Raw genomic sequence first — 6,000 nt, forward strand, 5'->3', positions numbered from 1 at the left:
GGTTCAAGAAGAATACTTGCTCCTGGTGGGGCTTGAACTCACAACCTTGTCATCAATTTGCTGTATATTACTGTATAAGCACAATACGATAACCGATTGCACCACAGGATCCACTAACAACACTCTCACTGATCACTACATTTTCCACAAACGGAGCTGTACGATATTCGGACCAATACAAGATTACCATTGAGGTACCTGGCTAGCTCAGTCGGTAGAGCATGAGACTCTTAATCTCAGGGGTGGATGTCATAAGGTGTTTGTAGCCCCACTGGATAAGAGTGTCTGCTAAATGGGGTGATTATTTTCTCTCCCGAAGTACCAACTCACTTCGCGAACAGCCAACCGCTTGGATTTTCGAGCAGGCTGCATTGCTGATGTGTCAGGCATTGCTGGTAATGCAGAAGACTATACATTTGAATGGTAGCTGTCCCTGCACTCTGACCTGTTATGTCAATGACATACCAATTACTTATGAAATAGATTGAATAAATGCTATTTTTCTGGACAAGATATATAAAGGCAGAGTGTTCAAGAAAATCACTTGCTCCTGGTGAGGCTCGCACTCACAACCTCGGCATTGCTTCATTGCATACTGCTGTATAAGTAGCACGCGCTAACCAACTGCGCCACAGGAGCTATGCAGAGCACTCTTACTGACCACAATATTTTGCACCAACATATCTGTACGATATTCGGTCCAAGTCAGTACCTCAATTGATCTGCCTGGCAAGCTCAGACATTTGAGCATGAGCCTCTTAATCTCAGAATCGTAGGGTCGATACCACAAATGGGGTGATTCTTGTCTGGGCCGGAGCAACAACTCACTTTGCAAACAGCCATTCACCTGGACTTTCTAGCAGGCTTGCCACCCTGCATTGCTGATGTGTCAGGCATAGCTGGTGATACAGAAGACTATGGATTTGAATCCTAGCTGTGCCTGCACTCTGACCTGTTATTTCAATGACATACCAATTAATTATGAAACGTCCTCCTAAGTGTATTGAAAAAAAGCTCACTTTCTGGACAAGAAATAGACAGCGTTCAAGAAGAATACTTGCTCCTGGTGGGGCTTGAAATCACAACCTTGTCATCAATTTGCTGTATATTGCTGTATAAGCACAATACGATAACCGATTGCACCACAGGATCCACTAACAACACTCTCACTGATCACTACATTTTCCACAAACGGAGCTGTACGATATTCGGACCAATACAAGATTACCATTGAGGTACCTGGCTAGCTCAGTCGGTAGAGCATGAGACTCTTAATCTCAGGGTCATGGGTTCGAGCCCCACGTTGGGTGGATGTCTTAAGAATGCACCACTGTATGGGCTGATTTAAATGGGTGAGTATTTTCTCTCCCGAAGTACCAACTCACTTCCCGAACAGCCAACCGCTTGGATTTTCGAGCAGGCTGCATTGCTGATGTGTCAGGCATTGCTGGTAATGCAGAAGACTATACATTTGAATGGTAGCTGTGCCTGCACTCTGACCTGTTATGTCAATGACATACCAATTACTTATGAAATAGATTGAATAAATGCTATTTTTCTGGAAAAGATATATAAAGGCAGAGGGTTCAAGAAAAGCACTTGCTCCTGGTGAGGCTCAAACTCTCAACCTCGGCATTGCTTCGTTGCATACTGCTGTATAAGTACCACGCACTAAACGACTGCGCCACAGGAGCTATGCAAAGCACTCTTACTGACCACAATATTTTGCTCCAACATATCTGTACGATATTCGGTCCAAGTCAGTACCTCAATTGATCTGCCTGGCAAGCTCAGACATTTGAGCATGAGCCTCTTAATCTCAGAATCGTAGGGTCGATACCACAAATGGGGTGATTATTGTCTGGGCCGGAGCAACAACTCACTTTACAAACAGCCATTCACCTGAACTTTCTAGCATGCTTGCCACCATGCATTGCTGATGTGTCAGGCATTGCTGGTGATACAGAAGACTATGGATTTGAATCCTAGCTGTGCCTGCACTCTGACCTGTTATTTCAATGACATACCAATTAATTATGAAACGTCCTCCTAAGTGTATTGAATAAAAGCTCATTTTCTGGACAAGAAATAGACAGGGTTCAAGAAGAATACTTGCTCCTGGTGGGGCTTGAACTCACAACCTTGTCATCAATTTGCTGTATATTACTGTATAAGCACAATATGATAACCGATTGCACCACAGAATCCACTAACAACACTCTCACTGATCACTACATTTTCCACAAACGGAGCTGTACGATATTCGGAACAATACAAGATTAGCATTGAGGTACCTGGCTAGCTCAGTCGGTAGAGCATGAGACTCTTAATCTCAGGGTCGTGGGTTTGAGCCCCACGTTGGGTGATTATTTTCTCTCCCGAAGTACCAACTCACTTCGCAAACAGCCAACCGCTTGGATTTTCGAGCAGGCTGCATAGCTGATGTGTCAGGCATTGCTGGTAATGCAGAAGACTATACATTTGAATGGTAGCTGACTCTGACCTGTTATCTCAATGACATACCAATTACTTATGAAATAGATTGAATAAATGTTATTTTTCTGGACAAGATATATAAAGGCAGAGGGTTCAAGAAAAGCACTTGCTCCTGGTGAGGCTCGAACTCACAACCTCGGCATTGCTTCGTTACATACTGCTGTATAAGTACCACGCGCTAACCGACTGCGCCACAGGAGCTATGCAAAATACTCTTACTGACTACCATTTTTTGCACCAACATATCTGTACGATATTCGGTCCAAGTCAGTACCTCAATTGATCTGCCTGGCAAGCTCAGACATTTGAGCATGAGCCTCTTAATCTCAGAATCGTAGGGTCGATACCACAAATGGGGTGATTCTTGTCTGGGCCGGAGCAACAACTCACTTTGCAAACAGCCATTCACCTGGACTTTCTAGCAGGCTTGCCACCCTGCATTGCTGATGTGTCAGGCATAGCTGGTGATACAGAAGACTATGGATTTGAAACCTAGCTGTGCCTGCACTCTGACCTGTTATTTCAATGACATACCAATTAATTATGAAACATCCTCCTAAGTGTATTGAATAAAAGCTCATTTTCTGGACAAGAAATAGACAGGGTTCAAGAAGAATACTTGCTCCTGGTGGGGCTTGAATTCACAACCTTGTCATCAATTTGCTGTATATTACAGTATAAGCACAATATGATAACCGATTGCACCACAGGATCCACTAACAACACTCACTGATCACTATATTTTCCACAAACGGAGCTGTACGATATTCGGACCAATACAAGATTACCATTGAGGTACCTATCTAGCTCAGTCGGTAGAGCATGAGACTCTTAATTTCAGGGTTGTGGGTTCGAGTCCCAAGTTGGGTGATTATTTTCTCTCCCGAAGTACCAACTCACTTCGCGAACAGCCAACCGCTTGGATTTTCGAGCAGGCTGCATTGCTGATGTGTCAGGCATTGCTGGTAATGCAGAAGACTATACATTTGAATGGTAGCTGTCCCTGCACTCTGACCTGTTATCTCAATGACATACCAATTACTTATGAAATAGATTGAATAAATGCTATTTTTCTGGACAAGATATATAAAGGCAGAGGGTTCAAGAAAAGCACTTGCTCCTGGTGAGGCTCGAACTCACAACCTCGGCATTGCTTCGTTACATACTGCTGTATAAGTACCACACGCTAACCGACTGCGCCACAGGAGCTATGCAAAGTACACTTACTGACCACCATTTTTTGCACCAACATATCTCTACGATATTCGGTCCAAGTCAGTACCTCAATTGATCTGCCTGGCAAGCTCAGACATTTGAGCATGAGCCTCTTAATCTCAGAATCGTAGGGTCGATACCACAAATGGGGTGATTCTTGTCTGGGCCGGAGCAACAACTCACTTTGCAAACAGCCATTCACCTGGACTTTCTAGCAGGCTTGCCACCCTGCATTTCTGATGTGTCAGGCATAGCTGGTGATACAGAAGACTATGGATTTGAATCCTAGCTGTGCCTGCACTCTGACCTGTTATTTCAATGACATACCAATTAATTATGAAACGTCCTCCTAAGTGTATTGAATAAAAGCTCATTTTCTGGACAAGAATTAGACAGGGTTCAAGAAGAATACTTGCTCCTGGTGGGGCTTGAACTCACAACCTTGTCATCAATTTGCTGTATATTACTGTATAAGCACAATATGATAACCGATTGCACCACAGAATCCACTAACAACACTCTCACTGATCACTACATTTTCCACAAACGGAGCTGTACGATATTCGGACCAATACAAGATTACCATTGAGGTACCTGGCTTGCTCAGTCGGTAGAGCATGAGACTCTTAATCTCAGGGTTGTGGGTTCGAGACCCACATTGGGTGATTATTTTCTCTCCCGAAGTACCAACTCACTTCGCGAACAGCCAACCGCTTGGATTTTCGAGCAGGCTGCATAGCTGATGTGTCAGGCATTGCTGGTAATGCAGAAGACTATACATTTGAATGGTAGCTGTCCCTGCACTCTGACCTGTTATCTCAATGACATAACAATTACTTATGAAATAGATTGAATAAATGTTATTTTTCTGGACAAGATATATAAAGGCAGAGGGTTCAAGAAAAGCACTTGCTCCTGGTGAGGCTCGAACTCACAACCTCGGCATTGCTTCGTTACATACTGCTGTATAAGTACCACGCGCTAACCGACTGCGCCACAGGAGCTACGCAAAACACTCTTACTGACTACCATTTTTTGCACCAACATATCTGTACGATATTCGGTCCAAGTCAGTACCTCAATTGATCTGCCTGGCAAGCTCAGACATTTGAGCATGAGCCTCTTAATCTCAGAATCGTAGGGTCGATACCACAAATGGGGTGATTCTTGTCTGGGCCGGAGCAACAACTCACTTTGCAAACAGCCATTCACCTGGACTTTCTAGCAGGCTTGCCACCCTGCATTGCTGATGTGTCAGGCATAGCTGGTGATACAGAAGACTATGGATTTGAATCCTAGCTGTGCCTGCACTCTGACCTGTTATTTCAATGACATACCAATTAATTATGAAACGTCCTCCTAAGTGTATTGAATAAAAGCTCATTTTCTGGACAAGAAATAGACAGGGTTCAAGAAGAATACTTGCTCCTGGTGGGGCTTGAACTCACAACCTTGTCATCAATTTGCTGTATATTACTGTATAAGCACAATATGATAACCGATTGCACCACAGAATCCACTAACAACACTCTCACTGATCACTACATTTTCCACAAACGGAGCTGTACGATATTCGGACCAATACAAGATTACCATTGAGGTACCTGGCTAGCTCAGTCGGTAGAGCATGAGACTCTTAATCTTAGGGTTGTGGGTACGAGCCCCACGTTGGGTGATTATTTTCTCTCCCGAAGTACCAACTCACTTCGCGAACAGCCAACCGCTTGGATTTTCTAGCAGGCTTGCCATCCTGCATTGCTGATGTGTCAGCTATTGCTGGTAATGCAGAAGACTATACATTTGAATCCTAGCTGTACCTGCACTCGGACCTGTTATCTCAATGACATACCAATTAATTATGAAACCTCCTCCTAAGTGTATTGAATTAATGCTCCTTTTCTGAACAAGAAATAGACAGGCAGAGGGTTCAAGAAAAATACTTATTCGTGGTGAGGCTTGAACTCACAACCCTTTCATCAATTTACTGCATATTGGTGTATAAGCACAATACGCTAACCGATTGCACCACAGGATCCATTGTCATTGGTATGACATAACACATGATGTGAGTAGTAAATAAATCCACGTAATTCAATGCAACACAACTCAATTCAATAATGTGAGCTGACATGGAAACTATTCAGGCCCCTCTTTTCCCACATTTTGTTAGGTTCAAATCTATTCACAATACTGCATAATGACAAAGCAAAAACAGTTTTTCTAAAATGTTGCTAAGAAAATAAAAATGTAAAACTGAAATATCACATTTACATGAATATTCAGACCCTT

General features: G+C 43.2%; 4 non-coding genes across 4 annotated transcripts; all 4 read right to left on the reverse strand.

Moving 5' to 3' along the window:
• Nucleotides 1-545: 545 nt before the first annotated feature.
• trnai-uau lies at nucleotides 546-639 on the reverse strand. The gene is made up of 2 exons: nucleotides 602-639; nucleotides 546-581 (listed from the first exon to the last, which is right to left on the reverse strand). It is a non-coding gene; the product is annotated as a tRNA-Ile (tRNA).
• A 1,964-nt stretch (nucleotides 640-2,603) lies between these two features.
• Nucleotides 2,604-2,697, reverse strand: trnai-uau. Its single transcript has 2 exons — nucleotides 2,660-2,697; nucleotides 2,604-2,639 (listed from the first exon to the last, which is right to left on the reverse strand). It is a non-coding gene; the product is annotated as a tRNA-Ile (tRNA).
• Nucleotides 2,698-3,611: 914 nt separating this feature from the next.
• On the reverse strand, nucleotides 3,612-3,705 carry trnai-uau. Its single transcript has 2 exons — nucleotides 3,668-3,705; nucleotides 3,612-3,647 (listed from the first exon to the last, which is right to left on the reverse strand). It is a non-coding gene; the product is annotated as a tRNA-Ile (tRNA).
• A 916-nt stretch (nucleotides 3,706-4,621) lies between these two features.
• trnai-uau lies at nucleotides 4,622-4,715 on the reverse strand. The gene is made up of 2 exons: nucleotides 4,678-4,715; nucleotides 4,622-4,657 (listed from the first exon to the last, which is right to left on the reverse strand). It is a non-coding gene; the product is annotated as a tRNA-Ile (tRNA).
• Nucleotides 4,716-6,000: the final 1,285 nt, after the last annotated feature.

Source organism: Oncorhynchus gorbuscha, linkage group LG07 (assembly GCF_021184085.1).
Source record: "Oncorhynchus gorbuscha isolate QuinsamMale2020 ecotype Even-year linkage group LG07, OgorEven_v1.0, whole genome shotgun sequence".
Lineage (NCBI taxonomy): Eukaryota > Metazoa > Chordata > Actinopteri > Salmoniformes > Salmonidae > Oncorhynchus > Oncorhynchus gorbuscha.